This window comes from Lissotriton vulgaris, chromosome 1_1 (assembly GCF_964263255.1).
Source record: "Lissotriton vulgaris chromosome 1_1, aLisVul1.2, whole genome shotgun sequence".
NCBI lineage: Eukaryota > Metazoa > Chordata > Amphibia > Caudata > Salamandridae > Lissotriton > Lissotriton vulgaris.
In genome coordinates this window covers 276,455,116-276,478,020 of record NC_141685.1, presented here as the reverse complement: position 1 = coordinate 276,478,020, position 22,905 = coordinate 276,455,116, and the positions used below count along the sequence as shown (strand labels likewise).

Genomic DNA, 22,905 nt, shown 5'->3' with positions numbered 1-22,905 from the left:
TTCTCTGCCAGAGTGTAATGATTGCAGGATGTTTGGTTGCCCATTAGATTTTGTGCTTGTAAAACGACATAGTCAGATATAATATTACTGGCACAATTGTTAGGTGCATATCAATCTCATTTATACGAGTATGTGTTTGATCTCATAATTGCGAGAAGTCGCGATCACATGGTGTACTGTGATACGTGATCTGAGCGCTCATTGGATGCTGTAAATGTAACAGCGAGTAAGACCCCATGTGATTGGATTTCGTCGCTAGGCAACATGGAAAACAACAATTGTCACGCTAGGGAGATGTGACTCCTTGAACATCGCCCAAGTGGGCAAATAAATAACAATGCATATATCATAATGGCATTTATCAACGTGCGCAGACAGAATCTATTGAGTATCATACATACTGCCCCAATACGCTGTAATCAATCATTGTCCGCACAAAAATCAGTGACAATTCAAAATTCGATATATGCATTGTTATTTATTTGCCCACTTGGGCGATGTTCAAGGAGTCACATCTCCCTAGCGTGACAATTGTTGTTTTCCATGTTGCCTAGCGACGAAATCCAATCACATGGGGTCTTACTCGCTGTTACATTTACAGCATCCAATGAGCGCTCAGATCACGTATCACAGTACACCATGTGATCGCGACTTCTCGCAATTATGAGATCAAACACATACTCGTATAAATGAGATTGATATGCACCTAACAATTGTGCCAGTAATATTATATCTGACTATGTCGTTTTACAAGCACAAAATCTAATGGGCAACCAAACATCCTGCAATCATTACACTCTGGCAGAGAATTTCTGAGCACCAATCTTATACGTTATGTTATGTTATGTTATGTTACAAAAATTTTAATACCGCGCTCATACACCAATTGGTTTCTTGGCGCTCAAAGACAACAGGAGTGTAGCACGGGGGGTGTGAACAGCTAACCGTGAGCAAGGCGGAACAGATAAGTTTTTAAAGATTTGCGAAAAGTGGGGTAGTCAGGAGTGAGCCGGATAGGGAGAGGGAAGGAATTCCAAGTGAAAGGGGCAAGGAAGGAGAAACGAGCACCACCGTGCTTCTTACGACGAAACCTTGGAATAACCAGCAGATTGTGAGCAGAGGATCTGAGGTGTCGGGAAGGAGTGTAAGAATGGAGACAGGAAGAAATAAAAGCAGGGGCAGAAAAGAAAAGAGATTTGAAGACGGTGCAACCAAGCTTGAAAATGCATCGTTGCGCAACCGGAAGCCAGTGCAAGGTTTTTAACAGTGGGGTGACATGTTGATGTTTTGGTTGCTGGAAGATTAATCTAGCAGCCTGATTTTGCACCAGTTGAAGGCGATGAAGGTGGTAAGCTGGAATCCCCACGTATAGACAGTTGGCGTAGTCTAAACGTGAGGTAACCAGGGCCAAGATGACAAGTATAAGAGCCTCTGGAGACAGGTACCTTCGGATCTTCCCGATCCTGCGGAGATGAAAGAAGCAGGCCGAGGTGACAGCATTAATGTGCGGTCGCATCGAGAGATCACTGGAGATGACCACACCTAAACTCTTCACGGAGTCTACTGGGCAAGGGGAAGGGCCGAGGGCAGGCGGCCAAAAGTTGGGAGTCCAAGGATGAGGGGGCCCACCGATCAGGACCAGCTCTGTCTTACTAGGATTGAGCTTCAGCTGACTGAAGTTCATCCACTCGTAGATGGAAAGCATGGTGGATTGGAAATTAGAGCAGGAGAGAGGGGAAGAGTCAATAGGAAAGATAAGTTGCAGATCGTCTGCATAATTAAAAGTGGTAACAGAAGAGTGACGGAGGGAAACCAAAAGAGGCTGCATATAAAGATTGAAGAGAAGGGGGGACAACACAGAACCCTGGGGGACACCACAGGAAAGTGAAGTGGAAGGAGCAGAAAAGGAGGATAGATGAACAGATTGAGACCGGAGTTGGAGAAAGGACACAATCCAAGACAGGGCCAGGCCCGAGATCCCAGCATTTCTGACACGGTCGACCAAAATGTCGTGGTCGACCGTGTCGAAAGCGGCCGAGAGATCAAGTAATACCAGGGCCTGGGCCAAGTTCTTATCCGCCCCCTGTCTCAGCGTGTCCATGACCGCTGTCACCACTGCCTCCGTAGAGTGGGAAGGTCTGAAACCTGCCTGCTGGTCATCGAGGAAATGAGTCTCCTCGATGAAAGAGCTAAGGCAGCGGGTGACATAGGTTTCCAAGACCTTCCCGAGATATGGGAGAAGGGAAATAGGTCGGTAATTACCCAGTACCGCAGGATCGGAACCGGGTTTTTTTAAGATAGGTACCACCACAGCGCTTTTGAAAGCATTAGGGACAGAGCCTATGGAAAGAGAGCGGTTTAAAAGGTCCAGAGGAGGGTCGGGGCATGCCATAAAGGCATCTCTGAGGATTTGGGGGGGACAGCAATCCTTGGGAGAGCCTGAGCCCACAGCCGAGAGAAGAGAGCGGAAGGTGTCTAAAGAAATCGGGGGAAAAACATTCAGGGAGTGAGGATTCGACGGAGGAAGGGCACTGATGTGAGACGTAGTGGTAGGGGGAATATTGTTTTTAATTGTAATAATTTTATCAATAAAAAAAGAGTTGAGGGAGTCACACAAAGCTTGTGATGGCTGGGGCTGGGGTGTGACGCGGTCAGGTAGGGAAAGTTCAGCGACAATTGAGAAAATTTCTTTGGTTTTGGAAGCAGAGTTAATTACTTTTTGAGAAAAATAAGCAGATTTGGCCAGGATGATAGATGTTTTATAGGATTTAAGTAAGTCAGTGTAGACAGACTTAAGTGAAGGATCATAATTACGCCTCCAACGGCGCTCAGCCTGGCGAAGAAGGAGTTTGCTGGCCTTGAGTGAATCAGTGAACCAGCGCTGAGCGTCGTGGGGTCGCTTCGATTTGATGGATTTAACAGGAGCGACTGCGTCACTGGCATGAGACAACCATTGGTCCATTGCGGCAGCTTGGGAGTCCAGATCAGAGTGACTAGGGGGCAGAGTGGAAGCAAGGGTCGAATGGAACAAAGGGATATCGGCGTGCTTCCAGTTACAAGCGGAAAAATTAAGAGTTGGAGGGGGGCGGGTGGGTGCAATGATTTGTAGGGTAAAGGAAATAAAGAAGTGATCGGACCAGGTACAGGGGTACACCATGGGAGAGGAAATATCCAAGTTGGTGGTCCACACCTGATCCAGGGTGTGGCCCTTATTGTGAGTCGGAACAGAAATATGTTGAGAAAGATTAAGGCCGGATAGAAAGCCAGAGAAGTCAAGTGACACAGAAGATTCAGAAGGGTCGGATGGCCAATAGTTAAAATCACCAATGATCAGGATCCTAGAAGAGTTAATGGTAAGTTGCGAAATGAGATCACTGAACAGAGATGGAAAAGAAGGCATGTTGGCAGGTGGGCGATACACTAAGACACAAATAAAGGAATGTTTAGGAGAAGAAAATTTCAGCAAAAGAATGTCGGAGTTCAATATAGGAGTGATTAAAGAAGAGGTGAATTGCAAATTGGAGCGAATAATGGCAGCAACTCCCCCACCCGGTCTGCCAGAGGTCCTGTTGGAATGAAGGATATAGTAGCCCGGGGGTATTGCGGCCAAAATGTCAGGGTATGAGTCCGCATGTAGCTTGGTTTCAGCGAGGAGCAAGATGTCAATGTTGCCCGCCTCAAGAAGTTGAAAGACCTCAAGCTGATGTTTGGGGAGAGAGCGGGTGTTCAGGTACACGACAGAAATAGAGCGCGTACCAGAAAAGCTAGGCTTGGGAAGTGTGGTAGAGGTAGAGTTGGGAGGGAAGGTAGTGGAGGGAACAGCCGGAGGGGTGCTGGGAGGGAGCGGAGAAAAAATACCATAAGTCTGAGCGGTGGCAATCGTGTGAGGAGATGGAAGAGCACGGGTATAACAGGAGCGGAGAGCAAATGAAGTATAAGTGATACGTTGAGCAGCATGCAAGGCCCCTAGCCCCGGTCGGCCGCGGACGGGCGCAGACGGGCTTGACTTATGCGCGACTTCGGCGCGAAGTCGGCGCTCCCGCTGCGCTCGTCCGCTGCGCTTCCTCCAGGTTGCCATTTATACTAGTCGACGTTAACCACTAGACCGCTCACCTGCACGGTGGAGAGGCAGGGCGGAAGTGGTGCAAAGGCGGAAGTGACGCTCGAGCAGGGACCCTCCGCGCAAACGGCACTCTGCCGGGGCGGACCGGGGTCAAGAGCGTTGAGACGAGGTAAGCAGCTGGTCGAATTGTGCAGGTTAGATGCGGGCGCAATGCAGCAAGAAAACAAAGTGCGCGTTTAAAATAGACAGCCAGCTCGTAGTCAGCTGGAATGCTAATTAAAATAAAGTCACCGGCGGCGCTGGTACACGCCCGCGGCCAGGAGCCACGATTGTCAACCTGCGAGGCCTGAAGCTGAGCCAGATATAGGATAGCCTCAACAACCACTAGACCGCTCACCTGCACGGTGGAGAGGCAGGGCGGAAGTGGTGCAAAGGCGGAAGTGACGCTCGAGCAGGGACCCTCCGCGCAAACGGCACTCTGCCGGGGCGGACCGGGGTCAAGAGCGTTGAGACGAGGTAAGCAGCTGGTCGAATTGTGCAGGTTAGATGCGGGCGCAATGCAGCAAGAAAACAAAGTGCGCGTTTAAAATAGACAGCCAGCTCGTAGTCAGCTGGAATGCTAATTAAAATAAAGTCACCGGCGGCGCTGGTACACGCCCGCGGCCAGGAGCCACGATTGTCAACCTGCGAGGCCTGAAGCTGAGCCAGATATAGGATAGCCTCAACAACCACTAGACCGCTCACCTGCACGGTGGAGAGGCAGGGCGGAAGTGGTGTAAAGGCGGAAGTGACGCTCGAGCAGGGACCCTCCGCGCAAACGGCACTCTGCACATGTGTGTTGAGCCCCAAACGTATAATATGTTATAATTTGGATGAATTATAATTTGTGATATAATTGTATATGGTATTTAACACATTACAAGATGGCGATTCTGTATTAACGTCTGTGTGGATAAGCGTACACTGGGGGTGTGTTTTCAGCACTTTAAAAATGGCTGACTATGTTTGTATGACGAGCGTGATCAAGCCATATCGGCGAAACGCGTCGCACTTTTTTTTCTGCTGCCATTAAACATTTTGCAACGAACTCCGTGTGTCCTGGCTTCCTTCACAACTTTGGAGGGAATTGGTAAATATTACAGGCCTGTCGGTGGCCTAACCGGGACCGCGCCGCGACAGCCCCATATGCACATACCGGCACTGGAGGAGAGAGAAGATTGTTCAAAGTGCATGGGCTGACCTTTTGTGTTTCTACACCGTGTGGATCCCGCTGTGACGAACGACAGTGTGGATGTTATGTCCAGAATACCGCATTACGAGTGTAACGTATATGCCCAGACGGTGACGTGGATTGTATCATATACGTTGGAGCAGCGGAGGACCGGGAAAAGCGTGCCGGCGGCGAGCGACTGGGTTGGAACATCCCGAAGCTCGCATGCTGGCGTGCAGAGTACGGACTCTCTACCAACCAACGGAACTACACAAAAGTAGGCGAGCGTGTTGAAGCTAACAAGGAGACCACAAGCTTCACGACACGCATGGGGTTTGTTGCCTCAAGGAACATCATCATGGCAGGAGATTTACACTCTCGTCGGAAACAGACAGCCGATAAATTATTCTTCAACATGGCCAGCACCAGTACAGAACCAACCCTGACCCCTACCAGCATTGGTCAAGAAATAACTCTACAAACGAAATTGAGCTTACTTGAAAAGCTGTACAAAAAGGAACTATCTAAGTGGTGGGAGGCGGAGTCCCTATCCAGATACATCGAGGTCAAACGAGTACCAAGGGGTCTCAGAATCTTCACCATCCCCACCTATGAGGATCCTGATCCCAATATGATAAACGAATGGTCTGACAACACGTCATCTTGTTCATTAATAATGATGAGAATCTTGGTAAAATACGCCCTTAAAGACCGTTCAAAGCTCCTTGAAGACATAGAGAAACTTCTGGCAGAAATCGAACCCCTGATGACCAAAGAAGCATTGGACGAACATCTCAAAAAGCTCAAGGGGAGAATGGATAAATTAGAAGAAGAGATCACTGCCAAAAAGCAACGGAAGTTTATAAGAGATTTTAAAGATTACCAATCTGGGCGCACTTTGACTTTTCAAAAGAAATATGATCATTTATTTGACAAAAACACGGGTTTAGTACTAACAGGTCAGCAGAAATCAGGACCTAGTGTGGAGGTGGTGGAAAGTGATATATCTGACGGTAACTTATCAGACGCCTCCAACTCGAATCACCCAAGAACCTGCAGCGGCCACAAAGAAAAGGGTGAATTTTTTAGCTCAATATCAGATGATGAGTCAGAACCGGACAGAGACTTTTCAGGGGGACAAGGGGAATCAAAGAGGTCGAGGACGTGGAAGCAGAGGAGGAACCGGAGGAACAAGAAAGCAAAGAAGAGGAGGATCAAACGCAACAGAAGCTCCAATGGGAATGTCAACAAGGAGCAAGAACACCAAATGAATAAAACAGTGGTGAACCTCTCACGCCATGTGCTTACTGAAGGTGAGAAAGAGATCTTGGCACTTGGCCTTTCCTTCTGTCCATCACAGAATATGAACTTTGCCCAGACTCGCATAGACTTGTTTTTATTTTCTAGAAAACTTAAATTAAAAAAATGGTTCTGTACCAAAGTGAAAGATCCACCGGCCACAGGGGCCAGTAGCTCACTGAGTAACCTTGATGTAGAGGATATTCTTTTACTTGAGGAGATTCATGGTAGCAATGTGAATATGTCTGATGAACCTGATTGGGAAAGTTGGGGTTTGGACTTAGACAGAAATCCGGGGTCCAAATTCAAACCCAAGAGTGTATTTTTACTGACTATTCAATGTGATTCTATTGATGTGTTTGAACGTGGTGTACTTAAAGATCTTGTGAAGCTTAGATACAAAAAAATCCCTTACAACAATAAGAATTTATCCCAGACACAACTACTGGCCATCGATTCCCTCAAATCAGATAAAGAGATTGTTATAAGACAATCTGATAAGGGGGGGAATGTTGTGGTTTTGGATAAGCAGAATTACATCCAGGAAGGCCTGAGACAGCTACAGGATACAACCTGCTATTGCATTTGTGATAGGGATGATGTATTAAGATCGATGGGGAATTTCAGAGACCTATTACTGGAATGGAGAAATAAAGGTTTAATTGAGGTGGAGGAATACCAGTATTTGTATTGTGCCCATCCTAAAGTTCCAATATTGTATCTCCTCCCCAAACTCCACAAGGACCCAGACAATCCACCTGGTCGTCCGATCGTATCCTCGATAGGTTCTTTTCTAGAACACACGTCGAAGTACATCGACCACTATTTAAGAACCTTTGTGGTAGGACTACCGTCCTATGTCAAAGACACCACCCAATTCCTGAGCATAATCAATGGCATCCATTGGGAACGTGACTTTACATTGGTCACCTTGGATGTTAGCAGTTTATACACGAGCATCCAACACAAACATGGACTCCAAGCAGTCAAACACTATCTGAACTCCAGATCAATCTCTCTGCTATTGCATTCTCAAATGCTTCTATCTATGATAGACTTTTGTCTGAACAATAATTTTTTTTATTTTAATGACGTCATGTATCGCCAGTCACAGGGCACGGCCATGGGAACCTGCTTCGCCCCCAGCTATGCGAATTTATTCATGGGCTGGTGGGAGGAGCAGGTTGTCCAAGAGATGGCAGAATTCACCAATGTGTCCCTGTGGCTGCGATACATTGATGATATTTTTTTCATTTGGAATGGCGATGAGAAATCGGCCAAACATTTTATTGACAAACTCAATGTCAATACACTCAACCTGACTCTCACTGAACATATCAGTAAGAAGAAGATGGAGTTTTTGGATGTAGAAGTAGAAGTGATCGATAACACCTTGACCACTAAACTATTCAGAAAAAGCACAGCAGGTAATAGCCTTCTCAAAGCATCCAGTTGCCATCCCAAAAGTCTTGTGTACAGCATCCCCTATGGGGAACTATTGCGTGCTAGACGAAACTGTAGCACACAAGAAAGTTACAAGATTGAAGAAACTATCATGTGCCAAAGGTTTAGACAGCGAGGTTATGGCAACAAAATCATTGCCAAAGCAATAGAACGGAGCAGTAGTAAATCTCGAGAGGAACTGTTAGTTCCCAAACCACCTCAAGAGCAAACTGAAACCATCAGATTCATTACAACCTTTTCTGGCCAATCCAATGATGTAAGACAAGTACTCAAAAAACATTGGCATGTTCTGAATACGGATGACCACCTCAAAAAATATCTAGGTGACAATCCACAGATCACGTTTAGAAAGGGCAGATCCTTACGTGACGAGCTCAGCCGTAATTACGTGACTGATAACATTTCCCCTGCCCAGGCCACATCTACCGGATTTACATGCTGTAAGAGATGCAAGGCATGCAAATTCAGTAGAAATTGTAAATCTCTCACCATACCTGGTACATCCAGGGAATTTACCATCAAAAAGAATCTATCCTGCAATACCCCATACAGTGTGTATTTGTTAATCTGCCCATGCAATAAGTGGTATGTGGGCAGTACCAAACATGAAGCCAAAAAGAGGGTGTTAGAACATCTGAGAGCGATACGGAATCATACCAAGCAATATCCGGTCGCCAGACATTTTTTCGACCACCACATGCAGGATGAAACCAAGTTACGTATGGTGGTAATTGATTGTGTGGATCTGGGGGTACGAGGCGGCAACCATGAGCTCTCCATGAGGAAACTGGAGTCCAGATATATTATCGATTTCCAATGTCTGGCCCCTGTGGGATTGAACACAAGTGAAGAACTGGCCATTCATTTGTATGAAGAATAATATACATATTACAATGAATTGAACTGTATATATGCTGTCTGTATTTTAACTTTTTATTACCTAAATTTATTTTCACTCACTTACACATGAAACCTTTTCTTTCACAGACGTTATATGGTATTGCAAAATACTATGAGTTGATTGGATCTGAATACTACCTCGTTTGGAACATTATGTGGAAGTACAATATACATGCCCACTTGGGCGAGGACTTTTGAATTGTCCCTGATTTTTGTGCGGACAATGATTGATTACAGCGTATTGGGGCAGTATGTATGATACTCAATAGATTCAGTCTGCGCACGTTGATAAATGCCATTATGATATATGCATTGTTATTTATTTGCCCACTTGGGCGATGTTCAAGGAGTCACATCTCCCTAGCGTGACAATTGTTGTTTTCCATGTTGCCTAGCGACGAAATCCAATCACATGGGGTCTTACTCGCTGTTACATTTACAGCATCCAATGAGCGCTCAGATCACGTATCACAGTACACCATGTGATCGCGACTTCTCGCAATTATGAGATCAAACACATACTCGTATAAATGAGATTGATATGCACCTAACAATTGTGCCAGCAATATTATATCTGACTATGTCGTTTTACAAGCACAAAATCTAATGGGCAACCAAACATCCTGCAATCATTACACTCTGGCAGAGAATTTCTGAGCACCAATCTTATACATGTGTGTTGAGCCCCAAACGTATAATATGTTATAATTTGGATGAATTATAATTTGTGATATAATTGTATATGGTATTTAACACATTACAAGATGGCGATTCTGTATTAACGTCTGTGTGGATAAGCGTACACTTGGGGTGTGTTTTCAGCACTTTAAAAATGGCTGACTATGTTTGTATGACGAGCGTGATCAAGCCATATCGGCGAAACGCGTCGCACTTTTTTTCTGCTGCCATTAAACATTTTGCAACGAACTCCGTGTGTCCTGGCTTCCTTCACAACTTTGGAGGGAATTGGTAAATATTACAGGCCTGTCGGTGGCCTAACCGGGACCGCGCCGCGACAGCCCCATATGCACATACCGGCACTGGAGGAGAGAGAATATATATATATATATATATACTACTATTATAAAGAGAGAACTTGCACCTTTTGGCCAGGTAAACTCGGGAACCACAGGACCAATCACAACACCCAATACAGCGTTGGAAAGGGCAGTTGCAGCAGAAGGACATAGGCTATGCAGAGGCCCACCATATACATTTAAAATGTAAAAGAACCGTGCCAGCAAAGTAGTCTCGTGTGGGCGTGTCTGCATTGTGCTGTGGGTGTGTGCTGGGGGCGTGACAATCGCTGGGGGCATTCCGTCACGAGTGTTGTTTTTTCTTCCCAGGTTCTATACATTCCTGCTCCCTTTAAATAGTAATTCAGTGGAGGTCCCATTCTCTTAGAACCACCCCAAGCACAGTTATGGGCAAAAATACAACTAAAAGGCCCTGCAAAGCATTATGGGATAAGCTTAGCATAATTTTTAGCATTCATGAAAGGGTTTCAATGTTTTTGAATTTTACTCATCAGGGACATCTTTGGACGACGAGGTGAACTGCAGCTTGATGTATAATATTTTAAATGCTATTGCATTTGCCTCATCAGGGACATCTAGGGACGGCGAGGTGAACTGCAGCTTGATCCATATCCATACTATCTATACTACTATTATAAAGAGAGAACACACACCTTTGAGCCAGGTAAACTCGGGAACCACATCGCCAATCCACACACCCGATACATTGTAGAAATTGTCAGGGTGTGCAGATGGACATAGGCTATAAAAAATAAAAATAAAACGTAAATTTAAAAATATAACTTTTAAAAAAAAGTAGTGCCCTGAAAGTAGCGCCGGCCGCGACGTTGCGCTGGCCGCGACGTAGCGCTGGCCGCGACGTGCGTGATGACGAGGAGGAGCGGCGGACATGGAGCGGCGGTGAAGTGAGGAGCGCGGGGAGAAGCGGCTGCTCAGGTGCGTCATTACGAAGAGGAGCGGCGGACATGGAGCGGCGGCGAAGTGAGGAGCGCGGAAAGGAGCGGCAGCTCAGATAAGGTAAAGGCACATTGGAGTCAGGGCGGGAGGGGGTCTGGGCGGGAGTGGGTGTGCACAGAGGGACGGGTGGGAGGAGTCGGGCGGGAGGGAGTCAGGGCGGGAGGGGGGCGGGAGCGCGGGTGTGCACAGAGGGACGGGCGGGAGCCCTTAGTGCACGCAAGCATCAAAAGCTGCCCCCAGCCCCTTTCTGCCCCAGGCAACGCTGGGGCGGGCTGCTAGTATATATATATATACATATATATATATATACTAGCAGCCCGTCCCGACGTTGTCCGGGGATGAATTGCTGCCGGCAAGTAGTATATTGTGTTGTAGGATTTCGTTTTGATAGCATTTCTTATCTGTGACAGGCCTGTGAAACGCTCCGATTCACAGTGCACTGCTGATGCACTTAAGAGTGCGCATTCAGTAGTGTGTGAACTCGAGTTTCCCTACTTTATTTTTCCTTGCAATATTATATAGCGCGAACTAGACAACATGGCATGAGCACAATTTACATTACAGAAGAACACATTAATTTGTGGTAGGCAAAGGGAGACAAAGCAATTTGCCTGGAATCACAGGATGTTGACCTGATGCCGAGATTCGAACGTAGCTCCCCAGCTCTAAAGTTCGCAATTCTAGAACTTGTGGCAGGAGGTGTGTCTAAAAGTGTATGTCGGTGCTGGCCATCAATCAGAGAGACCTGTGCATTTTTCAAATCGGTGGTGAAAAAATATGAGTATGTTGCTGGAGATGTGGGCCGCCGTGCCACCAATGTACTTGCCGGGGGAGGGTAAACACCCATTATTCCGCAACTTTCTTTCCGCAGACCATTACTCCGCATACTTTCATTATGAAAGTACCATGACTCCGCAATGCCATTATAACGCATAGCATTACATTTTATATGCTTTTACCACGCATACATTTACAACAAAAAGCATGTTTTATTTTAATGTTTGGATATGGTAAGTATGGGTATAGGGGTATATGTTTTGGGGTACTGAGGTATATGTTTTGGGGTGTTTGGGTATTTTAAGGGTTCAGATATAGTTTTGGGTTATGGGGTACAGGGGTAGTTTTAGCGTTTAGGGATAGGTATGGGTTTTGGGGTACAGGCGTATTTTTATGGTTCAGGGCTAGGTTTGGGTTTTGGGGTACAGCGGTATTTTTAGGGTTCAGGGGTAGTTTTGGGTTTTGGGGTACAGTGGTATTTTTAGGGTTCAGGGGTAGATTTTGGGGTCCAGGGGTATTTTAAGGGTTCAAGGCTAGGTTTGGGTTTTGGGGTACAGGGGTATTTTAGGGTTCAGGTGTATGTTTGGGTTTTGAGGCACAGGAGTATTTATAGGGTTCAGGTCTAGGGTTGGGGTAAAGGGGTATTTTTTAGGGTTTAGGGATAGGTTTGGAATCGGAGCGTTTCACAGGCCTGTCACAGATAAGAAATGCTATCAAAACGAAATCCTACAAAACAATATACACCTGGCAATTCATACCCGACGTTGTCCGGGTATGAATTGCTGCCGGCCAGGTGTATATTGTTTTGTAGGATTTCGTTTTGATAGCATTTCTTATCTCTGGCAGGCCTGTGAAACGCTCTGATTCACAGTGCACTGCTGATGCACTTAAGAGTGCGCATTCAGTAGTGTGTGAACTCGAGTTTCCCTACTTTATTTTTCCTTGCAATATTCTATAGCGCGAACTCAACAACATGGCATGAGCACAATTTACATTACAGAAGAACACATTAATTTGTGGTAGGCACGGCGAGACAAAGCAATTTGCCTGGAATCACAGGATGTTGACCTGATGCCGAGATTCGAACGTAGCTCCCCAGCTCTAAAGTTCGCAATTCTAGAACTTGTGGCGGAAGGTGTGTCTAAAAGTGTATGTCGGTGCTGGCCATCAATTAGAGAAACTGTGCATTTTTCAAATTGGTGGTGAAAAAATATGAGTATGTTGCTGGAGATGTGGGCCGCCGTGCCACCAATGTACTTACTGGAGGAGGGTAAACACCCATTATTCCGCAACTTTCTTTCCGCAGACCATCACTCAGCATACTTTCATTATAAAAGTGCCATGACTCCACAATGCCATTATAACGCATGGCATTACTTGTTATATTCTTTATCCACGCATACATTTACAACGAAATTGGTTGTAAATGCATGAATGGTAAAAGCATGTTTTATTTTTAATGTTTGGATAAGGTAAGTATGGGTATAGGGGTGTATGTTTTTGGGGTACTGAGGTATATGTTTTGGGGTGTTTGGGTATTTTAAGGGTTCAGATATAGTTTTGGGTTATGGGGTACAGCGGTAAATTTAGCGTTTAGGGATAGGTATGGGTTTTGGGGTACAGGCGTATTTTTAGGGTTCAGGGCTAGGTTTGGGTTTGGGGTATAGGGGTATTTTTAGGGTTCAGGGGTAGTTTGGGGTTTTGGGGTACAGGAGTATTTTAAGGGTTCAGGGCTAGGTTTGGGTTTTGGGGTACAGGGGTATATTTAGGGTTCAGGGCTAGGTTTGGGTTTTGGGGTACAGGGGTATTTTAGGGTTCAGGGGTAGGTTTGGGTTTTGGGGTAGAGGGTTATTTTTATGGTTCAGGGCTAGGTTTGGATTTTGGGGTGCAGGGGTATTTTTAGGGTTCAGGGGTAGGTTTGCGTTTTGTGGTACAGGGGTGTTTTAAGGGTTCAGGGCTAGGTTTGGGTTATGGGGAACAGGGGTATTTTAGGGTTCAGGGGTAGGTTTGGTTTTTGGGGAATTTTTAGTTTTTAGGTATAGGTTTGGGTTTTGGGGAACAGGGTATATTTATAGGGTTAAGATGGGTTAGTGTTTAAGGGTGTTGGGATATTTTAAGGAGTAAGGGTGGGTTTTGATTATGGGGTGCAGGGGTATTTAAAGGGAGCAGGGTGGACAAGCGGAGCTGGAATGTACAGAACCTGGGAAGAAAAAACAATGATATATTTGACACAACGCGCACCCCGCACACGCCCACAACCCCAGCACACAATATGAGACTTTGCATGAAGGGCAGAATGTAAAAACAACAGTTGATGGACAGAATGCAGAAAAATGCCATAAATTCACCGTAATAGAGAGATCTTGGCCTAATCCATCATTTATTTTGCACTCCACACCACCCCCAGTTCAAACACAGCCATGAGCAAGTCTGCCTTGACCCTGTGCCTCGTGGAAACATTCCAGATCAAACTGCCAAGCCATTTCTTTCACCAATTTCTGGCTATCAGCCGTCTTCAGCCAGGATAGCTTGACTCCAGTGGTGAGGAGAGCATGGGACTCACGTCTCAGCATACCCAATCCACTCGGGGTGACAAATGCAAAAACAACATACATTCACCCCAGTACAGAGATCTGGGCCTAAATACATAGTTTTTTGCACTCCACACCACCCCAGTTCAGACATGGCATATGCAAATCAGCCTTGACCCTGTGCCTCATAGGAACAGTCCAGCCCGAAGGGCGGAATGTACCACACGCCCCCAGCATTTGTCACGCCCCCCAGCACAAGCCCACAGCACAACACAGACACGTCCACAAGGGAATACTTTGCTGGCACGGTTCTTTTACTTTTTAAATGTATATGGTGGGCGTCTGCCTAGCCTATGTCCTTCTGCTGCAACTGCCCTTTCCAACGCTGTATTGGGTGTTGCGATTGGTGGTGTACTTTTCGAGTTTACCTGGCTCAAAGGACACAGTTCTCTCTTTATAATAGTAGTATAGATAAGTATAATTTATTAGGAAACTCAAATTATTAAAGTTCCACCACCTTAGAACCCAGCAAAAACAAGGGGGGCATTGATCCTTTATGAAAGGCTCATCTGGGGGCTCCAGGCTCACAGTGGCAGATTGTGGAGTATCGAAAGAGTTGCAGGAAATGGACAATCTTGAATTGGGCACAGAAGACAACTCAGGTCGCACTGGTGGAGAAGCAGGACTACTTAGCGACAATATAGAGGAAATCCATGTATGCGCAAGATTAGACACACCATTTAATTTGAAATCTAAATTTTACCTTATTATGCCAAGAGATGCTCTGGATGTATTCAATGATCAAGTAATAACCCAGGTCAAGAGGTTGAATGTGGTTATCAATAAGAATAAAAGGAAAGTATCTAATGAGGAGAGGAAATGTGATCAGCTAATAACTAAATTAAAGAAAGAGAAAAACGCGGTGATAAGAAATTCGGACAAATGGGGGAATCTAGGGGCATATTACCAAGCCTGGCGAAATGACATTATTGCGGCTTTAGTGGACGTTTTCGGCCGCTAAGCGGCGATAATTACATAACCCTATCAGCGAGCTGTCGCTAACTGATGTTAGCGACAGCTTATGTTATGTTATGTTAATAACACTTCTATAGCGCACAGAAGCCCCAGCCAAGGGGCGTCCCGGCGCTTCTGGAAGGGTACCCAGACACAACATAGCAGTATGATGGAGGAGACACACAGATCAGGATCCTAAGAGAAATGAGGGAACAGATGCGTTTTGATGGCTCTCCTGAATTTCTGCAGCTCATCAATTTCGCGGATGTGGGACGGTAGAGATTTCCACAGTTTCGCAGCCAAGACTCGGAAGGAACGTCCTCCCGCTCTACACAGTCTGAATCGTGGGACCACAGCCAAGTTTTGGCCCATGGAACTCAAAGGGCGCGAAGGAACATAATTCTTTAGAAGATTGTCAAGAATCGGGGGGGAGGCCATCCTGAGGATCTTGAACGACAGGCACAGGGTCTTAAAATAGATCCTCTGTTCCACCGGCAGCCAGTGTAGAGACGGATGGTACTCTCTGCAGAGCAGAACCTCGGTAGCCCCACCAGGGCTCTGGCTGCAGCATTCTGGATCCGTTGCAATCGCGCGATTTCAGCCTGGTTGGCCCCCAGCAATAGTGAGCTGGCGTAATCAAGCCGTGATAGTATGGATGCTTGAATGACCAGCTGCCTGGTTGAGGCATCAAAGAACCTCAGGATAGGTCTCAGCCCTCGTAAGATGCCAAAACAGGTGGCCGCTACTTTTTTCGTATGGCCACAGAAGCTGAGGGCAGGATCAAGCCAAACCCCCAAGTTCTTTACCTCTGTCACTGGAGTAGGGGTTACACCCAGCTCAGGGGGCCACCACTTATCACCCCAGAGATCCGCTCGCTTGCCCACTATCATGACCTCCGTTTTTGTTGGCATTAAGCTGGAGACAGTTGGTATTCATCCAGCTGGCTACTGCCAGGAGTCCTTCCCGAAATCTGGGGGCATCACGGTCGGAGTCCCCACTCAAGGTGACCGCCAGCTGCATGTCGTCAGCATAAGAGGCCATGGTCAGACCCCAATGCTTGACGACAGCAGCCAGCGGCCTCACATAAAGATTGAATAATGTGGGGCTCAATGACGAACCCTGAGGCACACCCAGATCCAGGGGATAGAGTTTGGACTCAAACGGTGGAGTGGCAACCTTGAAGATCCGATCAGATAGGAAGGAGCGGAACCATTCGAGTGCAGTGCCCTCAACACCTGCCTCTCGTAGACGTTAAAGTAGAATTTTGTGCGAAACGATGTCAAACGTGGCACTGAAGTCAAGAAGTATCAGTGCCGCAGTCTGTCCGGAGTCGAGCACAGAACGAAGATGTTCCGTCACAGAGAGCAGGGCAGTTTCCATGCTGTGGCCCGCACGATAGCGATATTCGATAGCGAGCGGTTTGGGGCCCGCTTTGCATGTCAGCGATAATTATCGCTAATGACAAGCAAAGTGGGCGTACCCAAACTGTTAGCGAATGAAAACAGTCGCTAACATCGCTATTGCTTATTAGCAAGGCAGGCGTAGCGATGGAAATATTTGCGCTAAGCACGAATATCTCCAAAAACAAATGCCTGCTCAGACCAGTTCTTATACATTATATCCAATGGGAGGTGAATATATTGGCTAAGGGCCCGATTCACAGAATGAACTTAAGACTCAATCCTAAACTTACTACTATTTAGGTATTTACAGAATGCACTAACTACTTTTGGCATTCACAGAATGCACTTACTTTTGGTATTCACAGAAGGTAGGATTTTGTCTTAAGTTTCTCTTAAGACAGACTTAAGACAGAGAAGCGCGTGAATTTTGTTCGTTATTTATGGCAGCTGCATGGCAATTAGGCCTTGCATGGCTGTGTTTTTACAATTCAGAAAAGGGGGTGGTGATGAACAGAGTGTCTGAATTAAGCAGACCACTCTTACCCAGTCCAAAGATCAGGGCTTGATCCATCACCGTTTTTTAGCTCACTGCACCATCCCAGCTCAGAACCTGGCTACTTGCAAATTAGTCTGTCCCTGGCCCAGTGCATCATGGGAACAGGGCAGACCAGACTACCAAGCCAATTCTTCACTGGAAAGGAGACAAGCTTACGGGGACCGGTTTCTGGCATTTCAGCCGTCGTCGGCCCGGCTTGCTTGAATCCTGATGGTGCAGTGAGCAAGGGACTCATATCTGAGTATACCCTGCCACACCAATAGTGGCCAAAAACGATTCAGAAAAGGGGGTGGTGATGAACAGAGTGTCTGAATTAAGCAGACCACTCTTACCCAGTCCAAAGATCAGGGCTTGATCCATTTTTACAAGCCAGCACGCAATAGGCCATAGGGTGTAGAGTTGCTCCGCTTCCTGCATATTCCGTGCGGAAACGTGCAGCAGAAGGCTATATTTCATCAATTACCAGCTGTCAGAGGCCGTGGTGATTGAAGCCAGTTGCCGGGCGCGTGTGCACCATTCTCCTGTTTTTAGGGCTCGGGGCTACGGGCGCGCACCACTGCTCGTTATTTTAATGACACTTTGTTACCAGCCGTTTTCACACAGGGTTGTGAGGTTTTCTATGAAACGCCGATAAATGTAAATCAAAATCCTTCTTAAAGTTGCCTGTTGTGTTGGCGTGTTGTTACATTGTGAAAACACAGGTTTTTTTCAAAACTGCTTGTTGATTGATTTAAAGAAGCTCTTTCTGTAATGCTTTGTAGGATAAGCGGGGACGGGGAGTCGGTTTGAGGGGATAGTTGCTGATGTTGAATGCCTGCTTCGCAGTTGTTATCTGCTCTCCCTCTTGGCTCGGGCTTCTCGTTAATAGGCACATTAGTTACCCAGAGCCAGCCCCACGTTCAGGGATGACTTCATAAATACAGAGCCGTGTCAGACCGGGCCTGGCAGGGCCCTGCAGGACTTGGCAGAGGCAGCCGCTCTTCATCAGCTGCAGCTACTTGTCAGGAGCCAGGGTCATAGCACCGCCTAGCGTCCAATTCTAGTTAAGACAATCTAGCGTGTTAACAATGCTTTGAGATTTATGAAACGCCATGTACAAACTTCCAAAATAAGCACGTGGTCTCTTTGCGAAAAGTCTCTACCATTTAAGTTGCCACCTGATCCCTTCATTGAGTTATTCTGCTCTGAAGCGACTGAGTGAGTGAGGCATGTCAAACGGCGCTTTAATGCCAGTGTCCTCCGCTACCCACGCATCATTCTATGGTCAGGCCCGGCTCTAGGCTCATGGTGGCCCTGGGCAGGGAGCGTATGTAGGGGGCCCGGAAGAGGGGGTCCGAGCGGGGCGGAGCGCGCAGGCCAGTAAAGAGGGGAGGGGGTCAGGGAGTTTAGAAGTGGAACAGAGCCGGAGGCCGCCAAATCCCTGCCAGGGGCCACCACGCAAATATGTATCCATCCTCAGAGGATTAATATATTAAGGATATGTATTAGCATGGTGGCCCCTGGTGGTTTGGTGGCCCTGTGCAGGTACACAGCTTGCACATGCCTAAAGCTGGCCCTGCTATGGTCCTGCCAACGCCGCCCACCCCCTCCTCTTCCAGGGCCTCTACTTCTTCAAGCGAAACCACAGATAAATTAATAGAGAGACGACTGTGCGCAGCCACATGATAGCTTTGATTAATGCATTAATCTCTCGGCCCGAAGAGCAGTTTCTGCAGACGGTCCTGCCCACGGGGGTGCAGCTTGGACAGTGACCTGAAAAACATCACCCAGGCGACTATCTGAAAGTAGTGTCTTTCTGTTGCCTTTACAGTGTCCTCTGCAGGCTTCACGGTGGGCGTTGATACTTATTGTGTCGGGACGAGTTTATCTGTGCCTTTATCAGTTAGGGCTGTTCGTACCCGCTCCCTCTGAGTGCGAGAGTGACAGTGAGTGCAGAGTGAGTGCGAGAGTGACTGAGTGCATAGTGAGTGCCAGAGTGACAGTGAGTGCAGAGTGACAGTGAGTGCAGAGTGAGTGCAGAGTGACAGTGAGTGCAGATTGGGTGCAGAGTGAGTACAGAGTGAGTGCGAGAATGAGTGTGAGTGCAGAGTGAGTGCAGAGTGAGTGCAGAGTGAGTGCGAGAGTGACAGTGAGTGCAGAGGGAGTGCGAGAGTGACAGTGAGTGCAGAGTCACAGTGAGTGCAGAGTCACAGTGAGTGCAGGGTGAGTGCAGAGTGACAGTGAGTGCAGAGTGAGTGCGAGAGTGACTGTGAGTGCAGAGTGAGTGCCAGAGTGACTGTGAGTGCAGAGTGACTGTGAGTGCAGAGTGACTGTGAGTGCAGAGTGCCAGAGTGACTGTGAGTGCAGAGTGACTGTGAGTGTAGAGTGACTGTGAGTGCAGAGTGACTGTGAGTGCAGAGTGAGTGCCAGAGTGACTGTGAGTGCAGAGTGAGTGCAGAGTGAGAGTGAGTGCAGAGTGAGAGTGAGTGTAGAGAGAGCAGGGTATGCTTGTGCGCTTACACGGTGCACTGACACACAGGAGTTAAAACAAAGAACAGCTGAACACGTGTCTTGGGAGCTTCATGGAGGCAGCCGGCCCTCTGTGAGGGGAGCAGCAAGGAGGGGACGCCCCAACCGATCAAGCGCAACTACTCACAACCTACTGTACGATTACAACAAAGGCCAAAGGGCAGAGCTAGGTCTTTTTGCATTACGTAGGGTGAGCAGTGTGTGAGCGTGCAGGGTGAACAGTGTGTGAGTGTGCAGGCTGAGCAGTGTGTGAGCATGCAGGGTGAACAGTGTGTGAGTATGCAGGGTGAGCAGTGTTGAGAGCGTGCAGGGTTAACAGTGTGTGAGTGTGTAGAGTGAGCAGTGTGTGAGTGTGCAGGGTGAGCAGTGTGTGAGTGTGCAGGGTGAACAGTGTGTGAGTGTGCAGGGTGAGCAGTGTTGAGAGCGTGCAGGGTTAACAGTGTGTGAGTGTGTAGAGTGAGCAGTGTGTGAGTGTGCAGGGTGAGCAGTGTGTGAGTGTGCAGGGTGAACAGTGTGTGAGTGTGCAGGCTGAGCAGTGTGTGAGCATGCAGGGTGAACAGTGTGTGAGTATGTAGGGTGAGCAGTGTTGAGAGCGTGCAGGGTTAACAGTGTGTGAGTGTGTAGGGTGAGCATTGTGAGTGTGTAGGGTGAACAGTGTGTGAGTATGCAGGGTGAGCAGTGTTGAGAGCGTGCAGGGTTAACAGTGTGTGAGTGTGTAGGGTGAGCATTGTGAGTGTGTAGGGTGAACAGTGTGTGAGGGTGTAGGGTGAGCATTGTGAGTGTGTAGGGTGAGAAGTGTGTGAGTGTGTAGAGTGAGCAGTATGTCAGTGTGCAGGGTGAGCAGTGTGTGAGTGTGCAGGGTGAGCAGTGTGTGCAGGGTAAGCAGTGAGAGTCTGCGGTGAACAGTGTGAGTGTGTAGGGTGAACAGTGTGTGAGTGTGCAGGGTAAACATTGGGTGAGTGTGTAGGGTGAACAGTGTGTGAGTGTGTAGGGTACGAAAACTCGAACTAAGTCCACCACACACACACACATAAGACCACACACATAAGACCCCACACACTCACCACCACACACTCACCACCACACACTCAGTGCAAACTTACACACACTCACCACCACACACAACCACACACGTAACCACACACGCAAGCACACACACACACAACCACACCGTCAGTGCAAACTTTTACCAGACACAGACACCATAAGTTGTCTGTGCAGGCTTCCACCAGGCACACACCACCAGACGTCAGTGCACGCTTTCACCAGGCACACACACCACCAGCCGTCAGTGCACGCTTTCACCAGGCACACACACCACCAGCTGTCAGTGCACACTTTAACCAGGCACACACAACACCAGCCGTCAGTGCACGCTTTTACCAGGTACACACACCACCAGCCGTCAGTGCACGCTTCCACCAGGCACACACACCTCCAGCCGGCACTGCACGCTTCCACCAAGCACACACACCACCAGCCATCAGTGCACAATTTCTACAGGCACACACACTACCAGCCATCAGTGCCCACATCAATTGTTAACGCATCCATAATTAACTATTGTAGCAATCGCTTTATGGCGCACTTTACTTTTAAACATATTCATCTAAAGCGCAGCATGCCACTATTGCTACAATTCCAATCCAACCCACATAATTCCACTACACACCACATGCATACACTCCATAACACATGGCTAAAAGACATTGCCATTAACAATGCCATTAGCTCTAACTCAAATAAATCCGAGACCTATTGCATTTCCAATGCTTGTTGCCTCTTGTAACGTATCATTTGCTTACTTCTTGTTTGCTCGATACATGCACATTTGTCACTATTGCCTTATGTAACGTAACGTTTGATTTTGTAACATGCTCACTTGTAATTTTTCCTCATGTTTCACTACTGTTTCTATTGTGAAGCGCTCTGACACCTTCGGGTAAAGTCCGCGCTATATAAAAACGCATCAAATAAATAAATAAAATAAAACAAAACATTTTCTCAGAATCCCCTGCATTGGGTGGAATCCTTGATCCGAGCCGGGTCACCAGCTCCAAAATGTGCAGCTTTTGCTGCTGTTCTGCGGGTGAGCCCCATTCAGTGACCCGAAAACACAGCTGTGGGAAGGGGGTGGACTGATCCGGCGGTGCCTGGGCCGGTCAGACCCTCAGACCTCCTGCGGGAGCTCGAGCTGCGAGAGAGGCGGAGGAGGGGCGACTTAACAACCAGAGCTGCGACCTGGAGCAAGGGTTCGAGTCCCGGCTGCGGCTCAACAGCCTGTTACTACTAGAAAATTACTTAAAGACCCCGCGGGTAGGTAAATATTTCTTTAAAACTGCCCATGTGTAGTGGAGGCAGACTAGTGCTCCTGTAAAGCGTTGTAATACCTAGAAAAGCAAATTGCACGAAGAGAGCAACAAAAGTAAACCCGTTACACTCCTGAGGGTCACGTGTGACTGAGAAGGCTTGTCAAGAGGGCTCCAGTAGGGGTTATTTGCATACCCACAATCCCCTGTCACTTGTAATCCTTCTCATGTAGTTGAATTAAATTTACCACTTCATCTAATCAAAATATTTAATAATGAAAATATAATTATAGGGACGTTCTAAGTTTTCGCCTCGTTTTATTTTAATCTTACACTCAGAGTCATAGGAGTTGTGTTTAGTGCGGTCTCTGCTTCCCTGTCCAACGATCATACTCTGGTTTCTCTTCAAACCGAATAAATCTTTCGCCTTTTACTAAAGATTTCCGTGGAGAGGAACATTAAAGAGTTTCACTCAATTTTTGAAGACTCTATCTCTGATAGAGTTGCCCAATTATGTTCAAGATAGAGAATCACCCGATAATTAGTATATAACTAGCGTTTAATAGATGCTCTATTTCGAAACTCTGTCACAGTAATGAAGAATGGTATGTGCGGAGTGAGAGGCGCATGATTGATCAGCCAGCGCTGCCGATCCTGATTCTGGAACATGGAATGGGGGTCGAGTCCCGGCTGCGGCTCAACAGCTAGCAAATAACCTGAAGACCCCGCTGGTAAATAATATACGGGCAGATATACAAGCCACTTGCACTTTTGCGTCATTTTTCCAATGTTAAAAGTGACGCAAGGGGCTTGTAAATCTGCCCCTATATATTTAAAAATCTACCCGTGTGTGATGGATGTAACCTAATGCTTGTGT

At 47.1% G+C, this 22,905-nt stretch overlaps 1 non-coding gene across 1 annotated transcript; it reads left to right on the top strand.

Moving 5' to 3' along the window:
• The first annotated feature begins 22,417 nt into the window (after positions 1–22,417).
• Positions 22,418–22,533, top strand: LOC147746921 (U5 spliceosomal RNA). The gene has a single exon (XR_015300403.1). It is a non-coding gene; the product is annotated as a U5 spliceosomal RNA (small nuclear RNA).
• Positions 22,534–22,905: the final 372 nt, after the last annotated feature.